The following is a 15,448-nucleotide window of genomic DNA, read 5'->3' on the forward strand; positions in this document are numbered from 1 at the left end:
CTTCTTTGATGAGGGGTGTACTTATATGTGGGTAGAAGAAAATATTTAGAATGTAGTTATAAAATATATTGGCTCTGGAAGGAACAACTTCCTATTCCTGCAAGGTTTTATCAGTGTCTTGGAACAGCATGTACCTATAATCTTAACACTTGAGAGGTGGAGGCAGAAAGATAAAGAGATCAGGCCAAGCCACTCTGTCTATAAAATATTTTAAAAGAGCAATATAGAAGTTTCTTTTTTATTACAGTGTGTGTGTGTGTGTGTGTGGTGTATGAGAGTCCATGCCATAGGTATAGTCACAGGACAACTTGCAGGAGTCATTTCTCTCCTCCCAACATCTGGGTTCCAGGGATCAAACTCAAGTCCTCAGGATTGGTAGCATGTGTCTGCCCACAGAGTCACCTCCAAAGCACAGGTATTTGTTTTCTAAAAGCAGAAGTAAAATTATCTCAGAAGTCATAACTGAGAGGAGAAAGTTAGGTCTTTGGAGATTTCAGTACAGTGGGTAAGAGAAGACAAAAGATGAAAACAAATGACTGTAATTTCTTTGTTCCTGATAGCAAAAGTTCTTTACTTCCCACAGTAAGAATGACAGATACCATCAGATATAACACTGAAGATTTACCTGGTCTAATCATGAAGACCGTGTTACAGATACATATGCTTAAGAATGACCCCTGGGAACAGATCCCTGGCTCCATTGCTATGATAAATACCAGGACCAAAAGCAACCTGGGGAGGAAAGGATTAAATGTGGTAGCACAAGTCTTTCATGCAAGAAAGAAGAGGTAAGTGTATATCTGTAAGTTCCATACCAGCCACAGATACATAGTAGATGGATGGATGGGTGGATGGATGGACAGACAGATAAGGATTCCAGGACTTACATGATTCATCCCATGATGAAGTGAAGCCAGAGGAAGAACTCTGAACAGGAACTAAAGCAGAGAACATGGAGGAATGCTTCCTGTGGAACACTGCTTATTGACTTGCGCAGCTACCTTCCAGCCCAGGTCAAGCTGCCTAGGGATGGTACTACTCACAGTGGGCAGGGCCCTCCTACATCAATAATGAATAAAATCCCACACAGACATGGCCTCTGGCCAAACTGATCTGGACAATTACATGAGTTTCCCTCATTCCAGGTGACAAGTTTTATGTCAAGTTAACAGCTGAAGCTAACTATGACAGGATGGAAAGAGACTAAGAAGGAAAAAAAAAATCCAAGTCAGGCATGGTGGCACATGCTTTTAATCCCAGCCCTGAGAAGGTTCTCTGTGACTTCCTGGTCAGCCTGATATACATAGTGTTTTACAAATGCTAGGGCTACATAGATGATGTCTCAAAAAAAGAAGGAGGAGGAGGAGGAGGAAGAAAAGAGAAAAAGGAAAAAGAAAAAAGAAAGAGGATGAGAAGAAAAAGAAGTGGAAGAAGAGAAAAAAGAAGAAGAGAAAGAAAACTCCATTCTCCAAAACCAATTGATATTGGTGTCTTTTTCCACTTGGGCCAGTATAATAGAATACCACTGAGTGAGTATATTTTAAATAACAAAATTTCTCATAGTTATAGAAGTGACGGCCAATTCAGTATGAGGTGAGGGCCAGTTTCCATGTTCTTGTGACTTTGCAGGATAGAGTGCTCTGGGGCTATTCTAAAAGAGCAGGACGCCTACTCATAAGTACGGTGTTCATGATCTACTCCTCCAGTCATCCACTTTCTACCATCATTGGAAGCTAAGATTTCAGCATGCCTTGATCCCAGCACTTAGGATGAAGAGGCAGGTAGATATCTGTGAACTGCAGGTGAGCAGGGCTGCATAGTGAAATACTGCCCAAAAAACTTTTTCAACATGTGAATTTGAACAGTTACTGGGACACAGTTACTCTACAACACTTAGGATACAGAATTGTTGATAAATTTTCCCTTTACAATTAGCTTTATTTATATTATATATATTTATATAACATATATGTGTAATATATAATAAATACACAATATATTTAGTGATATAATTAATATAATTGTACATTGTATAATTGTAATACATTACATACTGTAACACTAAACTATACACACAGCCCCAAATAATACATTTTTAAAATTAAAAAAAATGAGAAAGTTGAAGTGGTTCTCTGTTAAACAAATTAGAGCAAGACAGCTGTCTTTCTCTGTAAAGGTCAGCAGCCATAGAAACTGCAGTGTCTTGATATACAGTATAAATAAGGATCAAGGAATGGCACAGTATAAAATCAGTCTATTTAACCTGGCAGGCAATCTACCAGTAATTTATATTGGGTTTGGATAATCACCACTTATTACCTAGCCTGTAAAACAGTACCTTCCTTGTTTCATGCTTGCCATGTCATTTAGTACAAAGCTCAGTGTGTAACAGGTCCTAGGTAGCGTCTGCAGCTCTTATTTCATTATACTTTAGCCTTCTGACTTAACAAATCAGCTCCTTAATCTCTTCAAATATAAGATCATGTTGCACCTTTATTAGTAATGTTAACTATAGAATTCCTAGCATAGCAATATTTGACGGCCTTTTAACAAACTAACACACACTCATTTATGACAGGGTACATTATGTAGATAAGGAGAATGAATTTCAGAGAGACTAAAGGGCACAGTTGGGGCTTGTTTTGCTACAACATTACTCAAAGAAAACATTTAAAGATACCTGGAAATACAGGCTTTCTTAAAAATAAGCCACCTTTTCAGTTTTAAAATAAAGCCACTATGGTTTTCATTTTTCAGAAGCCTTTTATTGGGCCTCATGTTGCAACACTAGGGGGCAGCACAGAGGAGTACTTTTCACTTGATTCAAAAAGTGAGGTTATATAGCAAGGACTGTGGATATGGCATGCAAATGAAGAGTCTACAGGTGGGCCAGTTGGACATGATGGAATGTGCCTGTATCCCTAGCTACTCAGGAGGCTGGAGAGAGACTGCAAGTTCCTGGCCAACCTAAGGACTTATCCAAGACCTTGACTTAGAAGACAAAAAAAGGGTTTGGGGGCTGGAGAGATGTCTCAGTGGTTAGGAGCACGACTGCCCTTCCAGAGGTCCTGAGTTCAAATCCCAGCAACCACATGGTGGCTCACAACCATCTGTAATGAGGTCTGATGCCCTCTTCTGGTGTGTCTGAAGATAGTGACAGTGTACCCATATACACAAATAATTCTTTTTTCAAAAAGGAGGGGTGAGGGGGTCGAAGATGCACTTCAGTAGCAGAGCACCCATTTAACATGTCAATCCCAATACTGTAAAGAAAACTAAGTGAAAATGAAGAGCTGGGCTGCCTTCAGGGCAGCCTTCCTGTTTGCCAAGGACAATCATTTTCCATTTTGGTATTAACTATTTATGCACTGAAGCTGGGGATGTAGCTTAGCTAGCAGGATGCTTAACCACATGCACAAGAGCTATGGGTTCAAGCCCCCATCATGGCAGAAACCACGTGGGGGACCCAGGCCTAGAATCCCAACACTTGAAGGGCAGAGGTAGGAAGATCTGGGTCATCTTTACCTAAACAGTTCAAGATCAACCTAGACTATATGAGACCCTGTCTCAAAACAAACATTTATGCATTACACACACACATCCTTAGAATACAGTGTCATTAAATGTTTAACAGTTTGCTAACATTTGAGTTCTTATGTTGTTTTAGTTGTTCAAAAGTTAACATATGCTTCAGATTTTTCCTTTGTTTCCTCTCGTTTTTTCCTTATTTATTTATTTTTAAAACAGGGATCTCCAAGACAGCCTTGGCTGTCCTGGAATTAGCTCGGTAGACCAGCCTGGCCTTGAACTCACAGAGATCCTCTGCCTCTCCAGTGGTGGGATTAATGGTGTGCACCACCACTAGCACTGGGTTTCATAAACTTTTTTAAAAAAGATTTATTTATAGGTTATATATGTGTGGCAGCCAGGAGGTGGGTGTGTCCAAGGAGGTCAGAAGACAACTGTGATCTATTCAACCAGGATGCTTGAAACCGAGATCATCTGCAAGATCAGCAAGCGCTCTCAACCACTGAGCTATCCCTACAGCCCCAGATTTTACCTGTTAAAGTATTTACTTACTGTGTAGTGCCTCAACCCAGGACCCTGCACATGCTGGAGCACTACACTACCGCTTAACTGCATACTAGCCTCCCAGAACAGTCTCAGATATACAGAAATAAATGAAGACACAGCACCTCCTACTCACTTTCCCTTATTTTTAACATCTTTTAAAAAGTATTTATTTATATTATTTATATGAGTACACTGAAGCTGTCTTCAGACACACCAGAAGAGAGCATTAGATCGAATTACAGATGGTTGTAAGCCACCATGTCGTTGCTGGGAAATGAACTCAGGACCTCTGGAAGAGCAGTCAGTGCTCTTAACCACGGAGCCCTCTCTCTAGCCCTAGTTTTTAAATCTTCTATAAGTATGTACTTTGTTTCTATTAACCCAACATCAATACATTATTAACTAAAATCTTTAATACATTTAGATTTTTGCCTGACTATTAAAAAATGCACAAAGCTTGATGTAACACGCCCTAACATTATAGATGTGCTTCTTAAGTTTTTTTTTTTTAAATTAAAATGAATGCCTGATCATCTCGAAGATATCCAACATGGACCTCTGGCTGCACGTGCACACAAGTCACAAACCTCAACTGTTCCCAATATTAGCACTAGAAATAAGTGTAAATGGTCATCGTTTGTTTTTTTTGTTTTTGTTTTTGTTTTTTTCTGTTTAACAAAAAAGAATTTCCCAAAATTGATAAGATCCTACTTAAGAAACAACTGAAACCAAATTTAACCTCTTCTATCTCTGATCATTCAAGGGCTTGAAAACAGTTTTTTTCCCCTGAAACAAGGTCCCATGTAGACCAAGTTGTTGAGTTGCTCCGTTGCTTAGACGACCTAAACCTGCAGATCTCTCTGCCTCCACCCACCTCTTCAAAGTTGGGACTAAGGCGGCGCACCACCACACCCGACTCTAGTCTTTTTAAGACAGGGTCCCTAAATAATTCCAGCTTGTCTCCAACTCGCGGTGAGCCTCCTGTCGTAGCACCTACTTTGGAAAAGCGCAGGAATTACAGGGGAGAGCCAAGCTCGGCTGAGTCGATCCCAACAGTCAGCGCAAGAAGCACTTCCGGGCTAGTCTGCCGGGATTTTTTTCTTTTTTTACTGCGCAAGCCTTTAGCCAGGCCAAACCGGAACTTGACCGTTGACGAAACGAAGGTTTAAATCCTCGGAGTAGTGACACAGCGCTGCGGTCACGCCCTCGGTTCTCTAAAGAACCTTGGGATAGGGCGAGCGCTAATTCCAGGCCGGGTTCCGATTGGTCGTCACAGCAGTATGCGGCCGAGAGGTTGCGTGCGTTCTTGGTACCGCCCCTGTAGCGGGACTGGCTGGGCTTCTGGCCAATCAGCAGTCGCGGCGCGCCCTTCAGTTTCTTGTAGCTGGCGCTTGCCGCCTGGGTTCCCGCGACCCCAACGTCCCAGAGGCGGGGCCGCAGTTATCGGAGACGCTACTTGGATCCTGCTTCTGCTTGCCCAACAAACGAGCCCAACAAACAAACTCCAGCTTGGCGGCGGCCGTGACAATAGCGACTGTGGATCTTCCTCCTGCTCCTGGTTCCCCGAGGCGCCCTCCGTGCAAACACCGTGAGTAACAAGCGGCCTGTAAGGTCGGAGTTAGCGCGGTGGGACCGGTGACCACAGGGCCGCCAGGGGAGAAAGAAGGCGGACCTCAGAACCTTGCCTGTTGTCTGCTAAAGAACGGGAAAGAAGTTTACCTTGTGACGTGCCTCAGATTGATTTCACCGGAGACTCAAACCTTGATCCTCGATCTTGCTTTTTTTTTTTTTTTTTTTTTTTTTTTGCCCAGACTGTAAAGAATCTACTAAGTGTTTATAGATCTACAGGAAATAGACCTAAGTCAAAAGCGAGGCGTGAACGTACTGTGTCTGAACACAAAGACAGTGATGTCACCGTGAGAAATTGCACATTGGAGTTGGAGGTTGGATGATAAGATTTAGTAGGAGATTCCAAAGGAAGGGGAGGACAGCCTATGCAGCCCTATGAGGGACTGCAGGTAGTTGAGTTAGGGCTGGAAGGTGAGTGACCAGGGCTATGGTTGCAGTGGTTAGGTAGGACCTTAACTAGGAAGGGCTTTTATTTTGTATAAGAAAAGCCATTGACTTTCTAAGTAGAGGAAAACTTGTTATAGACACATTTGTGTCTGCATTGGAGGGATGTGTCAGTAAATCCGGCAGGGTCGTGAGGTGAGCTAAGGTTGGAGGATAGAAAGAACTTTATATGGGTAAGAGGGAGAAGAGGTGAGGGTGACTTGACGGTCCTCATTTGCTACACAATGAAGACATTACCTGAGGAGAGTATTTTTGTTAGGTATTCCTTGGTACAGCTTTGACCCCATGAGCTAATACTGTCAAGATGAACTAGTTATCAAATCTCACTTGGTGGTTTTCAAGTCAGAAAGGCCTAATGCATGAAAGGAGAGACAGGGCATTTGAAAACACTCCTGTGCATGAGGAAAGCTTTATATACTTTGTGGAGGTAATGTTATCAGTGTGATTACTGAAACCATGACAACCAAACCAAGCGCTAAAGAAAGGCTTCTAAAAAAAAAAAAGTCTGGGTGAATTTTTAGTTGATCCTTCAAGGTTATATCCAGTAGAACTTCATTCTCCTGGATATTTTTAGCCTTGGACTATATAGAAAAGGCTTCTTTTAAATTTTTGAAATGACTTATACTTCCATTAGAAATCCTTTATCTAGAGTCAGATGATTCATTTTTTAAAATTACATTAGAGGTTAAATTGTACTTATTGTGTGTTCATGTGTGCCCATGTGCACATGCATGTGCACATATGGAGATCTGAGTATAATCCTGAGGGGTTGGTTCTCCTCCCAGGAGTAGGTCCTAGGAATCAAACTTAGCTTGTTAGTTTTGGCAACAAGCACTTTGATCCTCTGAGCCATTTTACTGGCCCTAGATTTTCATCTTGTTATCGTTGCTGTTGTGCTGTGTATGTGATGTGCATGTGATGTGCATGTGCTGTGTATGTGATATGTATGTACTGTGTATGTACTGTGTATGTGAGAGCAGAAGTCTGTCTCACTGTGTACATGTGGAGGTCAAAGGTTCCAGATTCTGTTCTTTGTGGAATTCTGGGAATGGAATCACTGGCCTTGCAGCAGCAAGTACTAAGCCTTCTCATCTACCTCAGATAACATTTTCCCTGAAATCAAAACAATGCACAGAAGGTCAAAAATTAAGACTAAAAAAGTACAATAAATGCTGGCTAGACTTGGTAGTGCCACCTGTATCCTAGCACTGGGGGGACAAGCCTCATGATCCCCAGAAAGCCCAAACAGGAAAATGTATGATACGTTTTTATAAACAACTACAATAACATATTTATCAACAAACTCACTCTTTAGAGAGTGAACGGGAAGGTCTCTGTTCCCACAAAGTGACTTGTGAAAGAATCTGTGTTTTTGGTTTGGCTCCATAGTCACACTTACTGGGTTTTCTCACTAGCATTTTGTGCACCTTTAGTTTCCACCTCTCTTTAGTTTCAAGTCCATATGTCTAATTTCCAACTGGATAGGTTCATTCAGTACTAAAGCAAAATATAGGCTGTATAGTATGTATAGTATGAAAGCAATCAAAATCTATTAACATCTGCTCTATTATTTTTCTCTGTATTGGACATTGGACATAGGACTCTTCACAGAGTAGGAAAGTATGCTGCATCCTGAGATTTACATACATTTAATCTTATTAATCTGTAGTTACTTTTCATATGAGCAACTTAATTTTGCTGATTATTTTGTTACTATATGGTTAAGAATGGTCCCCATTTGCTACACAATGTTCTTCTATGTTTAACAGTATTTCTTTATTTCTGTAAGGTACTGAGGATTACAAATTGAATAAATCACTCACCAAATATAGAGCCTGTGGTTCCTCCAGCTTGTAGTCCCAGATGAATACCAGGTACAGACATTTTATTTTATTGAGTATATAGTTAGATATTATTTATTTGTATGAGTGCTTTGACTATGTGTATGTATTCTTGTGGCCCGGAAGGCCAGAAGAAGGTATCTATCTGATTTCTTGGAACTGGAGCTGTAGCTGGTTGTGAGCTGCCATGTGAATGCCAGGAAGTAAATCTGGGTCCTCTGCTAGAGCAGCAAGTACTCTTTCTTAATCACTGAACCATCTATCTCTCTAGGCTCCCTTTTAGTTTATGAGTCAAAAGCTATGTAGCTCTTCTGGCCTCACACTCGCTTACTCAGTTCTGCCTCATCCTCCCAGGAGCTAGGATAATAGGCATGTGCCACTGTACCTGGCTGTTTATTAGTTACTTGAGGTGGAGGTCTTGCCATGTTGCTGAGGCTGGTCTTAAAACACTGGACTCATTTCAATACTCCTTGCTTGGCCTCTCAAGCTTTGGGACCTCAGGTATATGCTGACATGCCTTGCTTCAAAATATTTGCACAGTGTTTTATTACAGCTATCCACATTAGCTTGGGAAGGAATACTGGAAGAGAGGAAGGAATACCTGGCTCCACAGTTAAAATGGTGGCTCCCACGGTCTAGTTCATTTACTATGCTCTTCACTGTAAGATGAGGATGGTGATCACGTTCTAATTACCAGGAAGTATTAAGAAGGCAGAGTAGACGAAAGGCTTGGGCATATGTAGGCACTGCATAAATACTAGCTCCCTTTCCTCTTGAACTTATTGACATAGATGTTTTTGTTGATAAGAAATGATCTGAACCAATGCTGTAGATTAGAAGATTGCTCATTTCCGCTCTAGCAGAATAGAAAATTTTGGGGGTTCCTTCTTTCTAAGCACTGAGTCTTTGGTGGTAATCATCTCACATTGGCCATCCCAAGATTCTCCATGTTTCCTGAAGTGGTTCTTTTTATGTGTAGTAAGGAGGAGGAGCTGGCCACCTGTCCTTGCTTTTCTTAGTCTGTTATTCCATGAGTACCTGGCAACCTGGCGTAGGTGACTTAGTTTTTTTGGACCATTATTTTCCCCTAGAGAAGAACGATTAATGCTGGCATATGGATTTTTTTTTCTTCTAAACTACAGTTATGCCCATGGGGAGCTTTTGTATTCTCTGTAGCTTCCTTTGTGCCAGATGTTTTTGATGAAGACAATAGGAAACATGGCCCAGAGAGGCTATCATGTTTCTTATACTTTACTCTTGACCCTTCTGTTAGATCATACTGCTGTAGTTTTTTTTTTTTTTTTTTTTTTTTTTTCTTTTTTTAATTTGTTTGTTTTGAGACAGGGTCTCCTTAGCTGTCCTGAAACTCACTGTGTAGATAAGATTGGCTTCAAAATCAGTGATCTACTTCCCTCTGCCTCCCAAGTGCTGGGATTAAAGGTGCCACCATGCCTGGCCCCATGTAGTATTTTTTTAATGAATATAAAATACAGCATGGACATATTGATCAATCTGTTGTCATATAGTTAATAACTTTCTTATTATATATACTTTTTTGCTTTTCCTTGTACTTTAATTTGTCTTTTTCTTTTTTAAGGTTTCCTTCAAGCAAGATGGTACCTTTCCACTTTCCCCCATCAAAATTGGCACTTTGGAACCCAATGCCAATTGGAGAGTGCACCTACTTACATCTTACTTACTACAGGTGTGTTTCTCTTTCCATATCAAACCAGTGTAAGCTGAATCATAGTATATAGGACAGTCTTGATTGTTATTATTAATTACAAGTTGGGCTGCCTAAATCCCAAAGTCCAATTTTGTGTGTGTGTGTGTGTGTGTGTGTGTGTGTGTGTGTGTGTGTGTGTGTGCATGTATGTGTCCACTTGTGGAAACGGAAGGTTGATGTCCAGTGTCCTCTATTGCTCTTCACCTTATCTTATGAATCAGGATCTCACTCCATCTGGAGCTTCCCTTTTCAGTTAGCCTGTGGCCAGTTCATCCCCCTCCCCACTCCACCAAACACTGGGAGAAACAGATTTTGGACTGCACCCATCTTTATGTGCATGTTGAAGATCCAGACTCAGGTCCTTGTGCTTGTGTGGTAGGAACCATTTCCCCAGGTTATAAAATCTGAAGCTTAAACTGGCAAGATGGCTGAGCAGGTAAAGATGCCTTCGAAATCTGAAACTTGTTGAGTGTCAACAAGATACTTTAAAGTGGTCTATTCTACATTTTATCTAAATACAAAATATAGTTATATAAAAATGATCTTCAGACTATATGTATAAGATATTTGTAAACATCAATGAACTTAAATGTTTAGATTTGAGTTCCATCTCCAAGATTTTGTACGTGTGTACATTCCCAAACCTGAAGTACTTGTAGTCTCAAGTATTTCAAGAAAACAGTGCTCAACCTGTTCAGGTTTTTTTTTTTAACTTTCTCACTTAAAGTTTGTATCAGATAAAAATTCCATCTGTTTATTAAATTTTTCTTATGTTTTTGAGAAATAATTTTAATTTCACAGTTAAAATATTTCACATATCTAAGGTTCTGAGTATTGTAGAAATATCTCCTGTACTTCAACATGGTATCTATGTGGAACCTTGAGAAGAAAGAACAGAGTTGGAATCCATCAGGTTAGAAGGCATATAATACTGAATTAGTTCTGTGTAGGATCTTTTGAAAGAAGTTTAGACTTAAAAGTTATGATAATCAGTTGAGATGTTATCTCAGGACTGCTTGATAAAAGGAGTATTCTGCAGAGGATAGATTATAGTGCAGAGAGCCAGGTCGGTCTGCAAGGGACTTATCACTAACTAGATTTTGGTGACAGTGATTTTAAGGTACTCTTAACTGGCATCAGACTGAGCCCTCAACTGCAGATCCTACCAATTCTTACTTAAATAACTCCAATAAAGTAGTCAAAAGTCAGTTTCCTTATTAAAATAAATGGGAAAGTACCAAGAAAGAAGTATGTATGTATGTATGTATGTATGTATGTATGTATGTATGCATGCATGCATGCATGTATGCATATAGCTCCTAGAGTGTTTCGTGTACTTGAACATGCTAAACAGACACTCTGCTACAGGGGTAACATATGATTCTTTGCTGGTACTTTAAAATTTTTCCTGACAAGATCATACTTACTATATAGCCTGAAATTCACTATACAGACCAGATTAGCCTTAATCTCACAGAGGTCTGCCCATCTCTGGGTCTGTTTTGTTTTATTTGGGGCTTTTTGTTTTATTAAAAGTAATATTTTTTAAAATTATCTGGCCTTTCTTCTGGTTACTTGCTCCTTGTATATATTATAGTTTCCCTCTTATAGTTCTTTAAATATCGTTTAAAAGTTTTATTTTACTTTTTAAAGAATTATTTATTTTATGTGTATGAGTACACTGTTGCTGTCTTCAGACACACCAGAAGGAGAATATCAGATCCCATTACAGATGGTTGTGAGCCACCATGTGGTTGCTGGGAATTGAACTCAGGACCTTTGGAAGAGCAGTCAGTGCTCTTAACCTCTCAGCCATCTCTCTAGCCTGATTCATTTTATTTTTAATCACATTAGTACAGGTGCCAGAAGAGGCCAGATCCCCTTTAACTAAAATTACAGGTGATTGAGAGCCACTTGATGGTGCTGAGATTGACCTCAGGTCTTCTGAAAGGGCAGCATGAGCTCTTAACTACTAAGCCATCTCCTCAGCCTCCACTCTCAACCTATCCCCCCTTTTTAAGGACAGGATCTTGCTATATAGCTCTAGCTGGCTTTTGATCACTGTGTAGATCAGATTGGCCTCAAACTCTGAGATGCCTGCACCTCCCCAGTTCTGAGACTAAGGATTCATTCCACCATGACTAGCTGCTTTGTTTAAATCTATCTATCTATGCTTTGTATTCAAGGGTGTTGGGATCAGACATAAATGACATGTAAAGAAGTGAATGTGACTATCTTTGTCACTGTATTTACAGAGACATATCAGCCTCCTGCTTGGTCAGCTTGTACTCTGGTCCAGGTTAGGCATTTGTACCTTTTTTGTCCGCTTGTGGTCAGTCTGGCTTCTAAGTGACCTTGTCTACCTCTTGCCTTTTACAGGATTTCTTGACTAGGGATCTCTAGTGATAGTCTTTGTGTACATTTTAAAAATTCTTTGTTACATTTTAGTCAGTACTTTTATAGAAGGTTTTGTTTAATGTGGACATTTCATAGTGTGGACATTAGGGATACCACATTCATAAAAGACTTCTCTTATTTTTCAGAAAACCAAAGCTTATGGTAACTGAAAAGGCCATCCAACTGGCTTATCGTCATGCTAAGCAGAATAAAAAAAATGTGCCATGCTTCTTACTTGGTTCTCTCACAGTGGATGAAGGTAATATGTTGTTAAAAAAAAAAAAAGTATGTGTGTATATATTGTATACATACACACACAATGGCTGTTATAGAGCATACATGTGTTTCAGGCAGCTATTGCATGTGCTTTTGCTAATCTCCTTGCTGTGCATCATCATGGATATAACTATGAGTAAAACTACCCATCTCAGAACTCATGGTGTAGTCACCCGGTAGACTGGATAAGCTATCGTTTTTCAATGTAGGATTTTAGTATGATAAAAATATTTTGCTGAGACATAGTTCTGCTTGGAGGTTTTATGTTTCTAACTAGCATGCTATATAATAGAAACACTTTTGTTCTGCAGATGAAGAAGGTGTGACACTGACCATAGATCGCTTTGATCCTGGTCGAGAAATGCCTCAAGGCTCAGAAAGAACTCCTACTGCATCTCTTCCTGGAGATTCTTTGATCCCCTGCAAAGTTCATACTCAAGGACTTTGTTCAAAAGATGTCATAGTTCGTAATGCAGATGACTTCAGTTCAGCTTTAAAGGTGAAATTTACGGATAACATTGTTTTTTATAATAGTTTTTAGTTTTTGGAATTATGACAATTGCATCATTTCCTCCTGTCCTCCCTCCAACCTCTCTCATGTATGTCACCTGTTGTGCTCAAATTTATGGCCTTTCAAAAAGTTATTATTAGGGATACACACATAATTTAGCCTACTCTTTATGTTTCCTCAGCACCAACTGCTTCATATTGGATAACCAATTAGTGTGCAGTTCCCTAAGGAAGACTGTCTCCCACTCTCAACCTTTCCCAGGTGCCTGTAGCTCTTTGTATAAGGTTGAGACCTCATAAGATTTCTCCCTACCGTGTTAGCATGTTTATGGGTGTTGTCACCATCTGGGAATCATTTTGGCAGTCATGTTGATGAGACTTCCTTTATGTAGCCTCTCTGGTAGAAACAATCTCACGTGAAATGTCCTATTCTCTTGCTCTTAATGATTTTTCTGTCCTCTTCAGCAATGATTCCTGAGCCTTAGATGCAGGAGATAGATTAAAGGTGTTCCAGTGGGGACTTATTCTCTCTGCATTGTGATCAGTTGTGGGTTTCTGTAATGTCTTCTTCTGTTACAAAGAGAAGTTTCTTTGATAAGGTGTAAGAGTACATGTACCTGTGTATAGAGGATAAATATTTAGAATGTACTTCATTTAGGAATTAGGAAGTTCGGTAACCTTGCAGTTGAAGGTTTTCCAAAATCGATGACTTTTCTAGTCTTGGGCAGTTGGCTAGGTTTCTAGTACCAGGCATGATTTCCCTCCTGAGTGAGCCTGAAGTCCAATTAAAGAGCTGTTAGTTACCACCAAGGAATGTGTGCTGCTAGTGCTCCCATAGGGTTATTGTGCCTGTGGTTCACAGGTGTCATGCCTTGAGAGGACTATCTGCTTGCCTTCCTTGGAAGTTTGCATGGCCCCTTGTGCTGTGAAAACTAGTAGGTACGTAGGATGCTTTGGTTCAGATCCAGCTCAGGTCCTCTGAGTCCTGTGTCTGAACTGTAGATGGCATTATTTTTAATTATATATGAGAATCATAGTGTGTATGGCATATAGTATTTTGATAAATCATACAGATTTGAGAATTATTTGTAATGATATGTGATTGAATCATTGTAGACTTAAAAGAATCAAAGATAATATGGTTTCTTGAGGCTAGAGATGGGTAATATTCCAGAAGAGGAAGCAGTGGCAGTGGGACCAAGACAGAAAAGAAAGTTCAGGAAGTGCTTAGGGCTGCTAAAGGTTTATAGACTTCCTAATGGCAATTAGACTGGAGTATTAATTTAGTCAGATTATAGAGAACTTAATTGGATGAAGAAATTTCTTTTGTGCATATAGTTATTAGAGATTTTTGAAAAGAAGCAGTTCTGTGAGATCTGATCAAGCAGGCTCACTGAAGTCAGAATGATCAAGTAGGTTGGATGTATATTAGATGGTGTGTGTGTCTCTGTGTATGTGTTTATATGTGTGTGTATACACAACTATATATACACAGTGGTAGCTGTAAGAATAAAAAGGGCACAGTAGATATGACTAACTATGGAAGAAGAGCTACCCCAATTTGGATAATGAGAAAAGAACCAAAAAGGCATGATTGGGATTCCCCAAGGCTGAGTTATAATTTGGCTCCTTACCCCACCACCCCAATGTAGTGAAACTTATTAGGGGTGATAATTGTTTAAAGAGCGGCTAGGACATCCAATTGGAAACTTATGATGGAGCTGAGGAGCTGGTTTGGTTAAATTATTTACATAATCTTTTGATCATGTGGAAAAAGTGAGACTTGAAATGTTGTGAATGAGAATGAATTTAATTTTGTTCATGTCAGATATCATAGAGGTATGTGTAGCAATGTTAACTGAACTTTAAAGACATGGATACATTTCCAAGTAATAAAATATTTATATAATATCACTCCTCAGGCTCTCCAGTACCACGTGTGCAGCAGAGCCGCCTTGGACTGTGGAAAGTTGCTTTCCTTACGAGCCCACGTCACCCCCAGCGAGAGGTTGGATGGTGTGGATTTTACCTTGCAATGGACAGCAGTAACTCTAGCAAATTCTTTCAAGTGTGTGCCTGTGAAGCCTATCCCCATTATTCCTACAGCACTAGCAAGAAACTTAAGTAGTAATCTGAATATTTCTCAAGTTCAGGGAACCTATAAACATGGGTGAGTAAAAGATCCATTAGTCTGAGCTTATAAATATTGATTGAATTAGTATACTTTTAAATAATACTAATTTTGGTAGTCAGTTTACATGTCAGAGATCCATGTCTTTTTAGGAAAGGTGGGATTTGTATTTTGTTGTACTCTTTGGCAGTAGTTGGAAGAGTGTCAGGCATAGCGGATTACTTATCCCTTTTTGCTGAAAAGTCACATTTGTCCTATCAAGTTGCCTGGATATGTGCATATTTCTAGTAACAGGAAATTCACTTTTTCAGTAGTATAATTGGCTCTAAAGTTGTCCTCTTTAGTGTTAACACTATTAAAAGTAATATGTGAGTAAAATATTTTAAGTATGTAATCCTAAATGACTATTTTGATAGGTGA

Source organism: Micromys minutus (assembly GCF_963924665.1).
Source record: "Micromys minutus genome assembly, chromosome: 9".
Classification (NCBI taxonomy): domain Eukaryota; kingdom Metazoa; phylum Chordata; class Mammalia; order Rodentia; family Muridae; genus Micromys; species Micromys minutus.